The sequence below is a fragment of the Scyliorhinus torazame genome, chromosome 3, assembly GCF_047496885.1.
Source record: "Scyliorhinus torazame isolate Kashiwa2021f chromosome 3, sScyTor2.1, whole genome shotgun sequence".
NCBI lineage: Eukaryota > Metazoa > Chordata > Chondrichthyes > Carcharhiniformes > Scyliorhinidae > Scyliorhinus > Scyliorhinus torazame.
Window position 1 is genome coordinate 124,556,245 of NC_092709.1, and position 17,186 is coordinate 124,573,430.

The window sequence follows — 17,186 nt, forward strand, 5'->3', positions numbered from 1 at the left end:
TGCAGACTCCACACAGACAGTGACCCAGGAGGGAATCGAACCTGTGACCCTGGCGCTGTGAAGCCACAGTGTTATCCACTTGTGCTACCGTACTGCCTTTCTGTTTGCTTTTTAAAATTCAGCAGACGTTGTATGAATCACTTGAAAATGCGAGAAGGGCTCCTCCCACCTGTCGCAACATCAAACTTGCCTGATAACCAATCTCCTGGAAACTGTACTGCAAGAAATCTCACATCTGACTAAGAGCACTCTGTTTTACAAGATATTGGTTTCAGCTGAAATATCCTTTTTTCTAAGAAACTGCAAGCCTGCAACAAAAGAGACTCTGGATGGTGTTGGACAATTAAAAATCCAACAGGAGGACTTCCGGTGGCAGCCATGGAGGAGTAGGTCGCACATTTGATAGCTCCTGCCTGTGACCGACGTTTGGACCTTTTTCTCCCGTTTTTTTCCCGATTTTATTGGATAAATTAGTGAGGAGTGAGGCAGTGAGGAGAAATCCCCCTCCAGTGTAGTGAGAATTGGACCAGAAGTGGCCGTGTGACAAGACAAAGTTTTACAAGGAAGACGCGAGCAGAGCTGGCAATGCGGGAATGCATGGCGGAGAAGCAGGGAGACGGCACAGTCGTCGACGGAGCAGCTGGTGAAGTTTTTTTGGAGATTGCTTATCCAAGCTGAAGAAGGACACGCTGGACCTGATCAAGGCTTCGATTGATCAGGTGGTGCAGAATCAAGAAACCCACGGACGTGCGATCCAGGAGGTGGTGATAAAGGTGTCCGAGCATGAGGAATACCTAACTGTGCTGGAGACCAAGGTGGAGATGATGAATGACCACCAGGAAAAAATGCAGGAGAAGCTGGATGACCAGGAGAACAGGTCCAGGAGGCAGAACCTGAGAATCGTCAGCCTCCCTGAAGGCAGTGAGGGATCGGATGCGAGGGCCTATGTGACGAACATGCTGGAGAAGTTGATGGGGGCTGAGGAGTTCCCTCGGCCCTTGGAAGTGGATAGAGCGCACAGAGCACCGCAAAGAAGCCCCAAACGAACGAGCCACTGAGGGCAAGGGTGATATGTTTGCACTGATTCCTGGACAAGGAACACATTCTGCGGTGGGCCAAGAAAGAACAAAACAGCAGGTGGGAGAATTAGGAGCTGCGCATTTATCAAGACCTGGGCGCGGATTTGGCTGGGTTTAATCAGGCAAAAACAGCCCTCTTTAAGAAGGGAGTGAAGTTCGGGATGTTGTACCCAGCCCGTCTGTGAGTCACATATGAGGAATGGGATTTTTACTTTGAAACACCAGACGATGTATTGACTTTCATCAAGGAAAAAAGACTGGATGTGAATGAAAGATACTGAATCCTTAGAGAGTATTGTAGTGGCGATTTATTGAAAATCACTTTTGTGCTGGTTTGAATCAGTAGTGTTATGTACAATAGGGGTTGTTTCGTAAGCTAAAGTTAACTGCGCCACACATGTGCTAGAAAATGACCATCTCAATAAGAGAGAAACTAACATCTATCTTTTTCATCAGTGGCATTACTACAGCTGAGTATCCCAGTATCATTACCTTGGGGATTACTATTGACCAGAAACTGAACTGGACCAGCTACATAAATACTGTGGCTACAAGAGCAAGTTAGAGGCTGGGAATTTTGTGGAGAGTCACTCACCACCTGACTTCCCCCAAGCCTGAACATCAACTACAAGGCACAAGTCGGGAGTGTGTGAAGGGATACTCTCCCCTTGTCTGGATGAGTGCAGCTCCAACAACATTCAAGAAGCTTGAAATCATCCAGGATACAAGAGTCCGCATGATTGACACCCCAACTATAGACATTCACTTCCTCCACCACTGATGAACAGTGGCGTCAGTAAATACCATCTACAAGATGCACTGTATAACTCATCAAGGCTCTTTCGACAGCAGCTTCAAAACTAACCACCTCTACCACCTAAAAGAACAAGGGCAGAAGATGCATAGTGACATCACCACCTGCATGCTCCCCTCCAAACTGCACCCCATTCTGACTTGGAACTATATCACGGTCCGACACTATTGGTGTGTCAAAAGCCTGGAACCCACTTCCTTACAGCCGTGTATCTACAACACATGGCCTGCAGTAGTTCAAGAAGGTGGCTTACCACCACCATTTTGAAGGGCAATTAGGAATGGGCAACAAATGGTGACGTTGCCTGCAACCCATATCACACGCATGAAAAATATCTAAGTTGCAACCATGTTGCTTCACGTTCATTTGAATCTAATCTTGGTGAATGTGTGTGCGACGAGTGAGTCTCAGTGTCATAATAAATAACCTTCTGTATATTAACACTCATAAAAGTTTTGCTGATGGAATAATTTAATTTGAACAATTACTCTGAAAGTAAGAACATACACATCCTTTATCTTCAAATATATTAATCATGGGAAGTAAAAAGGAATAGGCAGAATCTGTCCATAATATTAGGGTCAATTAAGGAAATCATATGACCCGTTCTGAAATCTGCCTGACAGTAAACATGGGTGATTTAATATTAGAGATCAAAGGACTGTTTTGATTGTTTTATTCAGAAGAACATTTAGAATTGAAGCAGCAGTTTCTCAGTTTACAATGAGTAGATGCCAAGTCTCCCTAAGTCCCAGAAAGGTGTTGTAGGTCTCATGTTGCAAATAGTTGGACGGTAAAGTGTTCATTTCTTTCTCAGATGAAAGGGAGTTAGGATTAAGTAAATGTCCCCCTTAATGCAAGGTTAATTTGTTTCATATTGCCATGGGGAAGAGGGCAAAGGAAACCACATTTGAGATCAGGTAACAGACTTCCCTACAAATAACAAATAGCACAGACAGATAGCGTGGTTAGCAGAGAGAAGAGGCTGCTTCACTTTGTGAAGTGTTACAATTTTTACATATCGGCATTGAGTTGGTGTAAATGCGTGTGAGGCATATGCAATGGTTTGTTTTTCCGGAAGCCTCTCTAGAAATTCCTACCAACCTAGTCACATCACAGTATTTCAGCACGAGTTTTCTGTCATCTTCTATTGCAACACATGAACTACCTTTGCTGGATTATCAATCCAATGCCATGCTATGCCTTTTTCAAATAGTTTTCATTGCAGCTTTTTAATACATTAGGCAGGAACTTGTTTAAGTATTTGAAAACTTGCAGGTCTTAATTTATTGTTTGACTTGGACACATGTTTTATTTTCTTCCGTGCTATTGAAATAAAAAGACACATTTATATAGGGATTTTCACGACCACCAGACATCCCGAAATGCTTCACAGAAGTGGAGTACTTTTGAACAGTAGTCACTGTTGTAATGAAGGAAGTGTTAGTTAATTTACACTCGGCAAACTTTAATAAATTCTGACCAGGTTATTTGTTTAATTTTGTGATATTGATTGAGGTATAATTATTGGCAAGGACACTGGAATAAGTCCCCCACTCTTCCTCAAAATAGGGCAATGGGATCTTTTAAGTTCACCTGCCCTTTTTCTTCCCACCACAGACCCCCTATAGCAGTGTCAGTTTCAAAGTGACATTGAAATAGAGGAAGTCTGCATTCTATTGCAACACTGCACTGTAGCACAGTGGTTAGCATTGCTGCATCACAGCACCAGGGACCCGGGTTCAATTCTGGCCTTGGGCCACAGTCAGTGTGGAGTTTGCACTTTCTCCCCGTGTCTGCGACGGTTTCCTCCGGGTGCTCTGGTTTCTTCCCACAGTCCAAAAATGTGCAGGTTAGTTGGAATGGCCATGCTAAATTGGCCATTCGTGTCCAAAGGTTAGCTGGGGTTACTGGGTTAGGGGGATAGGATAGTGTTATGGGCCAGGATTTAGAGAGCCCCAAAGTGTACCATGCTGTAATTCCGCCAATTTTCCTGAACTAAAAATATCCACCTCATCAACCACCTGTTCTTTTCCTACCATTTGATCAAAAATCGTTTCTGATAATGGCACTTCACCTTTATTTTCATGAGAAGATTTCTCCTCTTGTTTTAACCTGTGTCTTTGCGACCTTGTTACTACACAATCTGGAAAAATACCAGGATATTCGTCCTTCAACACTTCAGTTGTCTAACTCCTGGACAAGGTAGTTTCTCTATTACTCCTTCTACCACTTCACCACTCTACACTGGACTTTCCAACCTTACCTTATATAATGGAATTCTACTCCTCTCACCCTGAATTCCACATATTACCACCTTTTCTGGCAACATTCTTCCCAAACTACATAACTCCTCATCTCTTACGATTAAAGATTGACTAGCAACCGTATTTCTTAAAATTGTGACTTCTTTACCTGCTTCTTCTGGTACACATGAGTAAACTTTACCCACACAAGTAAATTCTTAAAAGACATCTGGCACCTTCTTATCAATCACCTCTTGATCAGGCTGTACAATCTTTTGCACCTTCTTCACTTCACTTCATTTACCACTTTCCTTTACCACTTTAACAAACCCCATTGTCTTATTCTGTTTTACCATATCAGCCTTCCCAGTGCTTTTCGTCAACAACCAACACTGACATTACATGGCATAGTTTATTAGAGTGAAAACATTTGAAACTTTTCTTGCCTCTTCCACCCTCCTGGATTTCCTTTTTAGTCTGAAGTACACTCTCCTTATTATCTCCCATCAGATCTCCTTTACCTTTATCGCGTGAGTATTTCTCATGTCCCCAGTTTCTATCCCTCACCGGCTGAAACTGATGTCGTAAACCAAGCTTTGATTTATGAACTAATTCATAATCATCTGCCATTTCTGCTGCTAACCTCACAGCTTTAACCCTCTGCTCTTCCACATGAGTTCCTACTCCATCAGGAATTGCATTTTTAAACTCCCCCAAAAGTAAATTTCTCTGATAGCTTCATACGTTTGATCGATTTTCAAAGCCCTTATCCACCGATCAAAATTACTCTGTTTGAGCCTTTCAAACTCCATGTATGTTTGACCAAATTAGTTCCTTAAATTTCTAAACCTTTGTCTATTGGCTTCAGGCACGAGTTCATATGCACCTAAGATGGATTTTTTTTACTTCCTCACATGACCCAGATACCTCCTCATGTAGTGATGCAAACACTTCACTAGCCCTACCTACCAGCTTTGTTTGAATCAGTAATACCCACATGTCCTGTGGCCATTTCATTTGTTTGGCTACCTTCTCAAATGAAATGAAAAGGGCTTCTACCTCCTCCTTGTCAAACCTTGGCAATGCTTGGACATATTTAAATAGATCGCCACCAAGCCTTCGAATATGACGCTCTTTCTCACTATCCTCATCACTATCATCCAACTGTACGATTCCCTTTACCTCCGCCAATTTTAACTGACTGTCTTGTTTCATGGCCGTTTTCTGAAGTTCAAACTCTCTCAATTTTTTCCCTGATTTGTATCTCCCTTTCTCTTTCTTTTTGGTCTGCTAGGGCTATTCTTTCTGTTTTCCTTTCTTCTCTCTCTTTTTCTTTTTCCTCTCTATCTCTTTCTTATTCAAGCTGCTTTAATTCTTTCTCATGTTCCATTTTTTAAATTTGCAACTGAATTTTTGCCATTGCCAATGAATCAGACTATCTCAGGCAATTTTAAATGCTTAGCCACAGCCGTAATTACCTCATCTTTTTGCATTTGTCAGGTAATGTTAACTGCAATGTTTTTGCCAACTCTAAAAGCCTCTTTTTAGTCTCTTTCCGAAGGTATTGCGTGTGACCGTCTCCACCCGCCATAAAATTCAGAGCCTCTGAAAGAGCCATTGTCCACAACACACTCCCGACTTAAACTGAAATACCACACCAGAAAAGTAACCACAATATGCTCACCCCTCACTGTCTTTACGTTCACAAAGCCAACCCAATAGAGAGACTTTTATCCCCCTCGAGCCCCTAATTTTTTATGGGCCAGGGTTTAGAAAGCCCCAAAGTGTATCATGGAGTTCACCTGACCTACAGCTTTGAATAGATTGTGGGTATGGGGCGACACACGGGCTTACTTTACAGGTGTGATGCACCAGAAATCTACAATACTTTTAAATTAAAACATTGTTTATTTATGAAACCAGTTAACACTTTATAAACCTACAGTAAACATCTTAACAACTATCAACACCAATAAATCCCCAAAGAATACAGTACTCTATAGCTAACCCTTAATAAATTCCCAAACAACATCCATAAGACAAAAAGAACCCTCTTTACAGAAACACATCAGGTTTACATTTTCTACTGAGAGCAATTATCACTCTAAATTCGCCAATTGATCTAGAGATAGTCTTTAGATGGCAGAGAGATCAAAATTACACCTTCTTTGGCTGGCTGCAGTGTCTCCAACACTAAAACGAAACTAAAAAACACAGACACCCCCAAGCTTTTCCTCAAAACGAAACTAAAAAGCAGGGCCAGAGCTCAGCTCCACCCACACGCTGACATCACTGCAGCCACTTGAGCAGACAAACATTTCTTAAAGTGACATTCCCATGACAGTGGAGGCATGAACGTAAGTAGGGTGCTCTTTCCAAGAGCCGGTGCAGACTTGATGGGCTGAATGGCCTCCTTCTGCACTGTAAATGTTATGGTCTATTCTATTTGGGCAGCACATGTCATTGCTTTGCCACTGACTGCAAAATCTGGGATATTGAGTTGGAAAATTACTGGAGGTCAGAAAAGGCCTTGGCTTTAACTTCTCATCTAAAAGACAGCAACTCTGACCATACAACGCTCCCACATTGCTTCACTGGAGAGCCAGATTTTATCTTTTTGAGCTCAAGCCATGGATTTGGACGATGACTCAGAAGTGAAAGTGCCACCAACTGAGCCAGGCTGTTTTTTTATAAATTGAGAGTACCCAATTCCTTTTTTTAAATTAAGGGGCAATTTAGCGTGGCCAATCCACCTACTCTGCACATCTTTGGGTTTTGGGGGTGAAGCCAACGCAGACATGGGGAGCATGTGCAAACTCCACACTGATAGTGACCTGAGGCGGGGATCGAACCCGGGTCCTCGGCACCGTGAGGCAGCAGTGCTAACCTCTGCACCACTGTGCTGCCTAACTGAGCCATGGCTGATATTATTCTCAAGTTCTTAAACTATGAGTCTAGTAGTAACTATGAGTCACAGTATCTAGGAGAAGAGATTGGATAGGTTGGGATTATTTTCCCTAGAACAAAGAAGGCTGAGGGGTGACTTAATTGTGTACAAAATTATGAGGGTAGTGGGAGTCTGGAATACGCTGGTGGTGGAGGCAGAGATCTGAAGCTATTTTAAAAAGTACCTAGATCTGCACGTTAAATGCTGTAAGCTACAGGGCTATGGACAGGGTGCAGGAAGGTGGGATCAGAAAGAGCATCTGGGTGTCCTCGGCTTGCATGGATAAGATGGGCTGAATGGCCTGCTTCTATGATGTATCTTTTTTATGATTCTTATATGATTCCAAGAGTCAGAGCTGTATGCAACTGTAATCTTTCCTCCGGAATTAACACTCATCCACCTGCTGTTTTCTTATTTGATAGACGTTTTCTCGCCTTTGACCATATTTCTGATCATTCTTTCCCCAGAACAATATATCATCTGTAATGACTTCCACTCCTTCAGTGTCATCTAGGATCTGCGAAAATAAGGGCTAGAATTTGTGGTAATAATCCAGGTACGATTTTCAGCTATTACTGTGTAAAACTGCAGCGTGATTCTCCCTTCTGCGGACTAAGTCCCCACGCCGGCGGGAGAACCGGCGTCAACCACTCCGGCGTCAACAGCCTCCGAAAGTGCAGAATTCTCCGCACTTCCGGGGGCTAGGTAGACACTGGAGGGGTTGCCGCCGCTCCAGCCGGCATGCGAGTTTGCGCATGGGCAAAGGGTCGGCGTGATCTCACGCATGCGCAGAACGGCCGCTGTATTTTGCCGCATGCGTGGGGGGTTCTCTTCTCCGCGCCGGCCATGGCAGATCCCTACTGGGGTCGGCGCTGAAGGTAGGAGTGCCCCACGGCACAGGCCCGCCCGCAGATCGGTGGGCCCCCATCGCGGGCCCCCCCCACCGTGCCCCCCCCCTCCCCCCGAGGACCGCCCAAGCTGACGTACCTGCCAGGTCCCGCCGCGTGGGACCATGCGTAATCCACGCCGGCGGGACTGGCCAAAAACAGACGGCCGCTCAGCCCATCGGGGCCTGGAGAATCACAGGGCGGGGGGGGGGGATGCGCTGCCAACGGCCCACGACCGGCGTGGCGTGAATCCTGCTCGAAAACCGCCGCCTGAGAATATGGCAGCCGGCGGCAGGGCGTGATTCGCGCTCCCCCCGTGGATTCTCCAACCCGGCAGGGGCTCGGAGAATCCCGCCCCTGATCTTTGCACATGCACAGTGAATTGTAATAATCAAGAAGTAGCCGTCATGATAGCCTGCAAGGTGCACGGTTGCAGTATTCACAGATAGAATCAATTGGAAAATATTGATTTGTCATGAACTTTGATTCCCACAGTAAAGTTCTGCCTTATTCAGTCAGGTATATCTACATTTTTATTATCATACACGGTCATAATTACTTATGAATAACCTTTCTGATCCTGAAAAGAAAATTTTACAATATGGGGCTTCAATCATTTAGTACTTGCAGTTTTAAAAATTATTTTTCATGTCTGTGTTCTGATATTTATATTTCTTCCATGTGTCCCATTGCAATCTACATTTCACGTTCTGAGCAATGATTAAAATATGGATTCTCTTCCTTGCTTTTTTGCTGCCTGCTTTGCTGTCAATTAAAATTCTTCAACCTGATTGACTGATCAGCTTGCCTGCTTTCTGCCATTTTGGTTGATGCTACAGATCCTCTACAGCAGTACTAATTTCAAAGTGGCATCAGGATAGAGGAAGTTTGTATTCTGGAGCCTAATAATTCTATTTGGGCAGCTTTTTTCAAGGTCAGGAGGAAATGCCATTACTTTGCCACTGACTACAAAATCTGGGCTATTGATTTGGAAGATTTCTGCAGCTGAAATGATTCCAAAAGGTATTCTGGTGTTCATATAACTTCCAAGAGGACTATTATATTTACACAACTTTGAAGAGTCTTTATCCAATTGTACTTGCCAGTCGCTACAATTTGCATCGAATGTACAAGGTATTTTGGCATTTGACAACAACAATGCTATTTCCTCTATGGTGTACATCACACACTGTTCCCTTTCTGTTGCTTAATTTTTATCTTCAAGGTCAAGGGGGAGCACGGTAGCATAGTGGTTAGCACAATTGCTTCACAGCTCCAGGGTCCCAGGTTCGATTCCCGGCTTGGGTCACTGTCTGTGCGGAGTCTGCACGTTCTCCCTGTGTGTGCGAGGGTTTCCTCTGGGTGCTCTGGTTTCCTCCCACAGTCCAAAGATGTGCAGGTTAGATAGACTGGCCATGCTAAATTGCCCTTAGTGTCCAAAATTGCCCTTAGTGTCAGGTGGGGTTACTGGGTTATGGGGATAGGGTGGAGGTGTGGGCTTGGGTAAGGTGCTCTTTCCAAGAGCCGGTGCAGACTCGATGGGCCGAATGGCCTCCTTCTGCACTGTAAATTCTATGATTCTATGAAAGCACAACTCTCAGCGTGATGCCTTGGTTTTCACCATGTTGAGTTAAATTGGGAGCTCTTTTTAAAGGGTGGGTGAGTCCCAATTCTGGCATTCCCAACCCCCTTACTGGGCTATGCAATTTTCAGGAGAGCCTTTAAAAGGTGCAGGCTGCTCCCTTTCAGAATTATGGAGCTGGCACTCCCAACCTGGCTAACTCCATGGCAGAGATAAGTATTTCCTATTCCTCAGCAATTTTCATGGACTTGGGCCCACTTTTTAAATTCTCATGGTTCATACGTTAGGGGAGGGAGGGATGAACCCGAGTGTGCATGAGGGGACGTTTTAAAAGATAAGTTCAGTTGCGCCCTCTCATGCCCATTGTGCCAAGCTCTGGCACTTCTATACCCAGTGACCCACTGTACATTTTCTGGCACAATAAATGTAACAGCATAAAAGCCGCGTAAAAAAAAAAGCTTTTAAGAAAATGTAATCGATTGATAAATTTCTGCTGTGATAAAAAGGTCTGGTCAGATAAAAGTATCAAGCATCCAGGCCCCTTCAAGTTATTAAAAACCACAAGTCATAAGCACTTAAAACTAATTGAACTCTGTAAACAAACATAACGAAAGGATCAGAGAGCCGTCAATCAAACAATGTTTGCACAACCACTAGCATCGTCCCCCTACCCACCCGAACACCAGCAGTATCAGACTGTCCCTACCACCACCATTATCGGCATTTGGGAATTTCTTTCAATGCCCTCTGCACCACCATCAGTATCGGGGCTCTTCCCACCCCACAAACATAATGCAAACCCCGGCCCTGATGTGTCTGCTCCTGGCACTGCCCCTGACGAGGGCTGGCATTGCCACATTGGCACCAACCTGACAGTGCCAACCTGACATTGCCAACTGGGCAGTGCCAACCTGTGCCAGGCATGTACCTCTCTCCCGAGGGCTTTGGTCACCTTTGTGCCCCCAGTGGAATCCCTTCAACTGATTCATGTTTTTCAGAACCTGTTCTAAACCGATGTGACCTCATGTCGGCGTGGTATGAATATTCAATGAGGGGGGAATCATGTGGTGGGGTTTAGTAAATATTTGAAAATGTATCTAAATGAGGTTCCTGCCCTTTCCGGGCATGGACCTTGTTAATTCAGCTGTGAGGGATGTGAAAAATTAGAAATTGTGATCCCGCCAGTGGGAATCATGTTTTCTGGTTCTCATGGGATTTTCTCTCCGTGTGGCTGTTCTCGCTGATGGCTAACACGGGTTGAAAATCATCCCCATTGATTACTCTGATTAATTCTAACTGTGGACATTGTTAGACTCTAAGGATTCACTGTACTCAGAATTCTGGGTTATGGCATTTGCCTTGATGTTCACACAGCTTGTTGCAGTTTGATATTGTGACCCTGCTGCATCACCAATTTGGCATTAGACCTCCTCGCGTTTATATTTAGCTTTTTATAAAATGTTTATCACATGATGTTACATCCTGGATCTAATTCAAAACAAATTCTTCTGTTGTTTCTCACGAAGACAATTGTACATTCAGTAACATCCCTTGCCTGAACCATAGCAACGCAAAATTAATTCTTGTTCTAAATAGGCTTTTTCAACTCTGAACCTCTTTTAAAGTTCTTCGCTTGTTTAACAAGAAGGGTTTTGCTTTATTGAACACCTATATTTGGCCATGTACTGTTTCTTTCCTCGTGATTTACTGCAGTAATTATAATCTATTATCTTTTGCTGGTGAACTGAGTTGAATATTTTCATTGTATTATCTTTACTTAATCCACGGTGCTTATCGCACAAGTAATATTGTATCTGTGTTTCTGGCTCCACTTTACTGATCTGTGCTACTCACAGAGATCGACTGCTTTTTGTAAATCTTTTTTCTTAGTTATCCTATCTCTATCTTAACCATCTATTGTTTCAACAATGAGTCTGCCTTTAATGAAACTGCCTACAAAGGATGTGCACTTGCAAGACTTGGCCATTTCTGGCACATCTATTATATCTTAATCAACACTTTCTCCGTGGGCTTAGAACCTGCTGTGAAACATGTCTTAATATGTAAGATTATTCTGAGGTGTAAAATATTCCACAAACTTGTCTCTTAAAATCTCTAGTTTCCATTTGTGCTCTCCCTCAGCATATACAAATGTGTCTATATACCTCAACACTTGCATATGGCAACGGTAAGTAGAAGACCTGCCTTCCATCCTCCAAGATTAAAAGTTGGAATTAAATAAATCTAGAAACCCAAGTGCTCTTGCTCTACATATTAATTGTTGAGATTGTATTCTATCTCAGGTAGGTTCTCATTAGCCAGTAGTCATTTATGAATTGTGTTTATTGAAACCCAGAAATCGCAAAGTAGCTACATGTGAGGTAGGCCATTTAACCCATCTCACAGGTTTAAAAAAAGATCTGTATTTTCCCTCCGATTACAACATCCAGTTGTCTCTCAAGTTATGTTCCGGTTTTGTTTCAGTGTTACCTGGAAATCTATTCTCCTTGTTTTTTACACTTTGTATGAAGAAGAGGTTCTTGACATCAGTTCTAAGTTTGCCTGTAATCAGTTTGAACTATGCCTTTTTATCTAAAAATAAAAAATAGCAGCAGGATAGACCATTCGGCCCATTGAGCCTGCTCCACCATTCATTATGAGCATGGCTGATTATCAAGTTCAATACCCCAATCCCACCTTTCCCCCCATATCCCTTGACCCCTTTAGCCCCAAGAGCTATCTCTAATTCCTTTTTGAAATTACACAATGTTTTGGCCTCAATTACTTTCTGTGATAGTGAATTCCATGGGCTCACCAATCTCTAGGTGAAAAGATTTCTCCTCATCTCAGTCCTAAATGGTATACTGTGTATCCTCAGACTGTAACCATGGTTCTGGATTACCCCACCATCGAAACATCCTTCCTGCATCACCCCTGTTAGAATTTTATAGGTTTCTATGAGATCCCTCTTCAGTCTTCTAAACTCCAGTGAATACAATCCTAACCAACTCAATCTCTCCTCTTACAGGCACGATCCAATGGCCATGCTGCGCCAGAAAAACAATTCACCATGACCCAGTGGGCCGATAAAAGTCGGAAGACCTCGCTCCCAGGATCTACCTGGCTCGCAACGCCTCACGAGATACAAAGTGATCTCATGAGATGTTGTAAGTTAAATTCCTCCCACTGTGGGCGGAATCACTTTTTGGCAAATCTGCATCTTCGAACGAGACAGATAGCCTCACTCTAATGTCCCGATTCCTGAGGAACCTGTGCTTTGGGATTCATCCCTTTCGCCTCAGGGGTCTCGGGTGAGCACTGTTCAGCACTGGTGATCACAAATGGGGACCAGACAGAACGGCACTCGTATGGATAAAAAAGATGGGTCGTTTTTTGTACAATGTGTGCAGGAGGGTTTCCTGACACAATATGTTGACAGGCCAACAAGAGGCGAGGCCACATTGGATTTGGTTTTGGGTAATGAACCAGGCCAGGTGTTAGATTTGGAGGTCGGTGAGCACTTTGGGGACAGTGACCACAATTCGGTGACGTTTACGTTAGTGATGGAAAGGGATAAATATACACCGCAGGGCAAGAGTTATAGCTGGGGGAAGGGCAATTATGATGCCATTAGACATGACTTGGGGGGGATAGGTTGCAGAAGTAGGCTGCAAGTGTTGGGCACACTGGATAAGTGGAGCTTGTTCAAGGAACAGCTACTGCGTGTTCTTGATAAGTACGTACCGGTCAGGCAGGGTGGAAGGCGTCGAGCGAGGGAACCGTGGTTTACCAAAGAAGTGGAATCTCTTGTTAAGAGGAGGAAGGAGGCCTATGTGAAGATGAGGTGTGAAGTTTCAGTTGGGGCGATTGATAGTTACAAGGTAGCGAGGAAGGATCTAAAGAGAGAGATAAGACGAGCAAGGAGGGGACATGAGAAGTATTTGGCAGGTAGGATCAAGGAAAACCCAAAAGCTTTCTATAGGTATGTCAGGAATAAAAGAATGACTAGGGTAAGAGTAGGGCCAGTCAAGGACAGGGATGGGAAGTTGTGTGTGGAGTCTGAAGAGATAGGCGAGATACTAAATTAATATTTTTCGTCAGTATTCACTCAGGAAAAAGATAATGTTGTGGAGGAGAATGCTGAGACCCAGGCTATTAGAATAGATGGCATTGAGGTACGTAGGGAAGAGGTGTTGGCAATTCTGGACAGGCTGAAAATAGATAAGTCCCCGGGGCCTGATGGGATTTATCCTAGGATTCTCTGGGAAGCCAGGGAAGAGATTGTTGGGCCTTTGGCTTTGATTTTTATGTCATCATTGGCTACAGGAATAGTGCCAGAGGACTGGAGGATAGCAAATGTGGTCCCTTTGTTCAAGAAGGGGAGTAGAGACAACCCCAGCAACTATAGACCGGTGAGCCTCACGTCTGTTGTGGGTAAAGTCTTGGAGGGGATTATAAGAGACAAGATTTATAATCATCTAGATAGGAATAATGTGATCAGGAATAGTCAGCATGGCTTTGTGAAGGGTAGGTCATGCCTTACAAACCTTATCGAGTTAGAACATAGAACATAGAACGATACAGCGCAGTACTGGCACTTCGGCCCACGATGTTGCACCAAAACAAAAGCCATCTAACCTACACTATGCCATTATCATCCATATGCTTATCCAATAAACTTTTAAATGCCCTCAATGTTGGCGAGTTCACTACTGTTGCAGGTAGTGCATTCCACGGCCTCACCACTCTTTGCGTAAAGAATCTACCTCTGACCAATGTCCTATATCTATTACCCCTCAGTTTAAAGCTATGTCCCCTTGTGCCAGCCATTTCCATGCGCGGGAGAAGGCTCTCACTGTCCACCCTATCTAACCCCCTGATCATTTTGTATGCCTCTATTAAGTCTCCTCTTAACCTTCTTCTCTCCAACGAAAACAACCTCAAGTCCATCAGCCTTTCCTCATAAGATTTTCCCTCCATACCAGACAACATCCTGGTAAATCTCCTCTGCACCCGCTCCAAAGCCTCCACGTCCTTCCTATAATGCGGTGACCAGAACTGTACGCAATACTCCAAATGCGGCCGTACCAGAGTTTTGTACAGCTGCAACATGACCTCCTGACTCCGGAACTCAATCCCTCTACCAATAAAGGCCAACACTCCATAGGCCTTCTTCACAACCCTATCAACCTGGGTGGCAACTTTCAGGGATCAATGTACATGGACGCCTAGATCCCTCTGCTCATCCACACTTCCAAGAACTTTACCATTAGCCAAATATTCCGCATTCCTGTTATTCCTTCCAAAGTGAATCACCTCACACTTCTCTACATTAAACTCCATTTGCCACCTCTCAGCCCAGCTCTGCAGCTTATCTACGTCCCTCTGTAACCTGCTACATCCTTCCACACTGTCAACAACACCACCGACTTTAGTGTCGTCTGCAAATTTACTCACCCACCCTTCTGAGCCTTCCTCTAGGTCATTGATAAAAATGACAAACAGCAACGGCCCCAGAACAGATCCTTGTGGTATGCCACTTGTAACTGAACTCCATTCTGAACATTTCCCATCAACCACGACCCCTGTCTTCTTTCAGCGAGCCAATTTCTGATCCACATCTCTAACTCATCCTTAATCCCCAGCCTCCGTATTTTCTGCAATAGCCTACCGTGGGGAACCTTATCAAACGCTTTACTGAAATCCATATACACCACATCAACTGCTCTACCCTCGTCTACCTGTTCAGTCACCTTCTCAAAGAACTCGATAAGGTTTGTGATGCATGACCTACCCTTCACAAAGCCATGCTGACTATCCCTGATCATATTATTCCTATCTAGGTGATTATAAATCTTGTCTCTTATAATCGCCTCCAAGACTTTACCCACTACAGACGTGAGGCTCACCGGTCTATAGTTGCCGGGGTTGTCTCTGCTCCCCTTTTTGAACAATGGGACCACATTTGCTATCCTCCAGTCCTCTGGCACTATTCCTGTAGCCAATGATGACATAAAAATCAAAGCCAAAGGTCCAGCAATCTCTTCCCTGGCCTCCCAGAGAATCCTAGGATGAATCCCATCAGGTCCCGGGGACTTATCTATTTTCAGCCTGTCCAGAATTGCTAACACCTCTTCCCTACGTACCTCCATGCCATCTATTCTAATAGCCTGGGTCTCAGCATTCTCCTCCACAACATTATCTTTTTCCTGAGTGAATACTGACGAAAAATATTCATTTAGTATCTTGCCTATCTCTTCAGACTCCACACACAACTTCCCATCCCTGTCCTTGACTGGTCCTACTCTTACCCTAGTCATTCGCTTATTCCTGACATACCTATAGAAAGCTTTTGGGTTTTCCTTGATCCTACCTGCCAAATACTTCTCATGTCCCCTCCTTGCTCGTCTTATCTCTCTCTTTAGATCCTTCCTCGCTACCTTGTAACTATCCATCGCCCCAACTGAAACTTCACACCTCATCTTCCCATAGGCCTCCTTCTTCCTCTTAACAAGAGATTCCACTTCTTTGGTAAACCACGGTTCCCTCGCTCGACGCCTTCCACCCTGCTTGACCGGTACATACTTATCAAGAACACGCAGTAGCTGATCCTTGAACAAGCTCCACATATCCAGTGTGCCCAACACTTGCAGCCTACTTCTCCAACCTATCCCCCCCAAGTCACGTCTAATGGCATCATAATTGCCCTTCCCCCAGCTATAGCTCTTGCCCTGCAGTGTATACTTATCCCTTTCCATCATTAACGTAAACGTCATCGAATTGTGGTCACTGTCCCCAAAGTGCTCTCCTACCTCCAAATCCAACACCTGGTCTGGTTCATTACCCAAAACCAAATCCAACGTGGCCTCGCCTCTTGTTGGCCTGTCAACATATTGTGTCAGGAAACCCTCCTGCACACACTGTACAAAAAACGACCCATCTAATGTACTCGAACTATATCTTTTCCAGTCAATATTTGGAAAGTTAAAGCCTCCCAGAATAACTACTCTGTTACTTTCGCTCTTATCCAGGATCATCCTCGCCATCCTTTCCTCTACATCCCTAGAACTATTTGGAGGCCTATAGAAAACTCCCAACATGGTGACCTCTCCTTTCCTGTTCCTAACCTCAGCCCATACTATCTCGGAAGATGAGTCCCCATCTAGCATCCTCTCCGCCACAGTAATACTGCTCTTGACTAGCAGCGCCACACCTCCCCCTCTTTTGCCTTCTTCTCTGAGCTTACTAAAACACCTAAACCCCGGAACCTGCAACATCCATTCCTGTCCCTGCTCTATCCATATCTCTGAAATGGCCACAACATCGAAGTCCCAGGTACCAACCCATGCTGCCAATTCCCCTACCTTATTTCGTATACTCCTGGCATTGAAGTAGACACACTTCAAACCACCTACCTGAACACTGGCCCCCTCCTGCGACGTCAAATCTGTGCTGCTGACCTCTATACTCTCATTCTCCCGTGCCCTAAAACTACAATCCAGGTTCCCATGCCCCTGCTGCATTAGTTTAAACCCCCCCCCCAAAGAGCACTAACAAATCTCCCCCCCCCAGGATATTTGTGCCCCTCAGGTTCAGATGTAGACCATCCTGTCTGTAGAGGTCCCACCTTC

At 44.4% G+C, this 17,186-nt stretch overlaps 1 protein-coding gene and 1 long non-coding RNA gene across 6 annotated transcripts in view; one reads left to right on the top strand and one right to left on the bottom strand.

Moving 5' to 3' along the window:
• ndst3 (N-deacetylase/N-sulfotransferase (heparan glucosaminyl) 3) overlaps positions 1-17,186 on the top strand; it is a 1,764,928-nt gene that overhangs the window by 1,055,497 nt on the left and 692,245 nt on the right. For all 5 annotated transcript variants that reach the window (XM_072496177.1, XM_072496171.1, XM_072496172.1 and 2 more), the window contains one exon: positions 7,554-7,642. The gene's annotated coding sequence lies outside the window, so the exon portion shown is untranslated. The remainder of the gene's footprint in view (positions 1-7,553; positions 7,643-17,186) is intronic.
• LOC140408663 (uncharacterized) overlaps positions 1-17,186 on the bottom strand; it is a 67,440-nt gene that overhangs the window by 41,687 nt on the left and 8,567 nt on the right. The window lies entirely within an intron of this gene.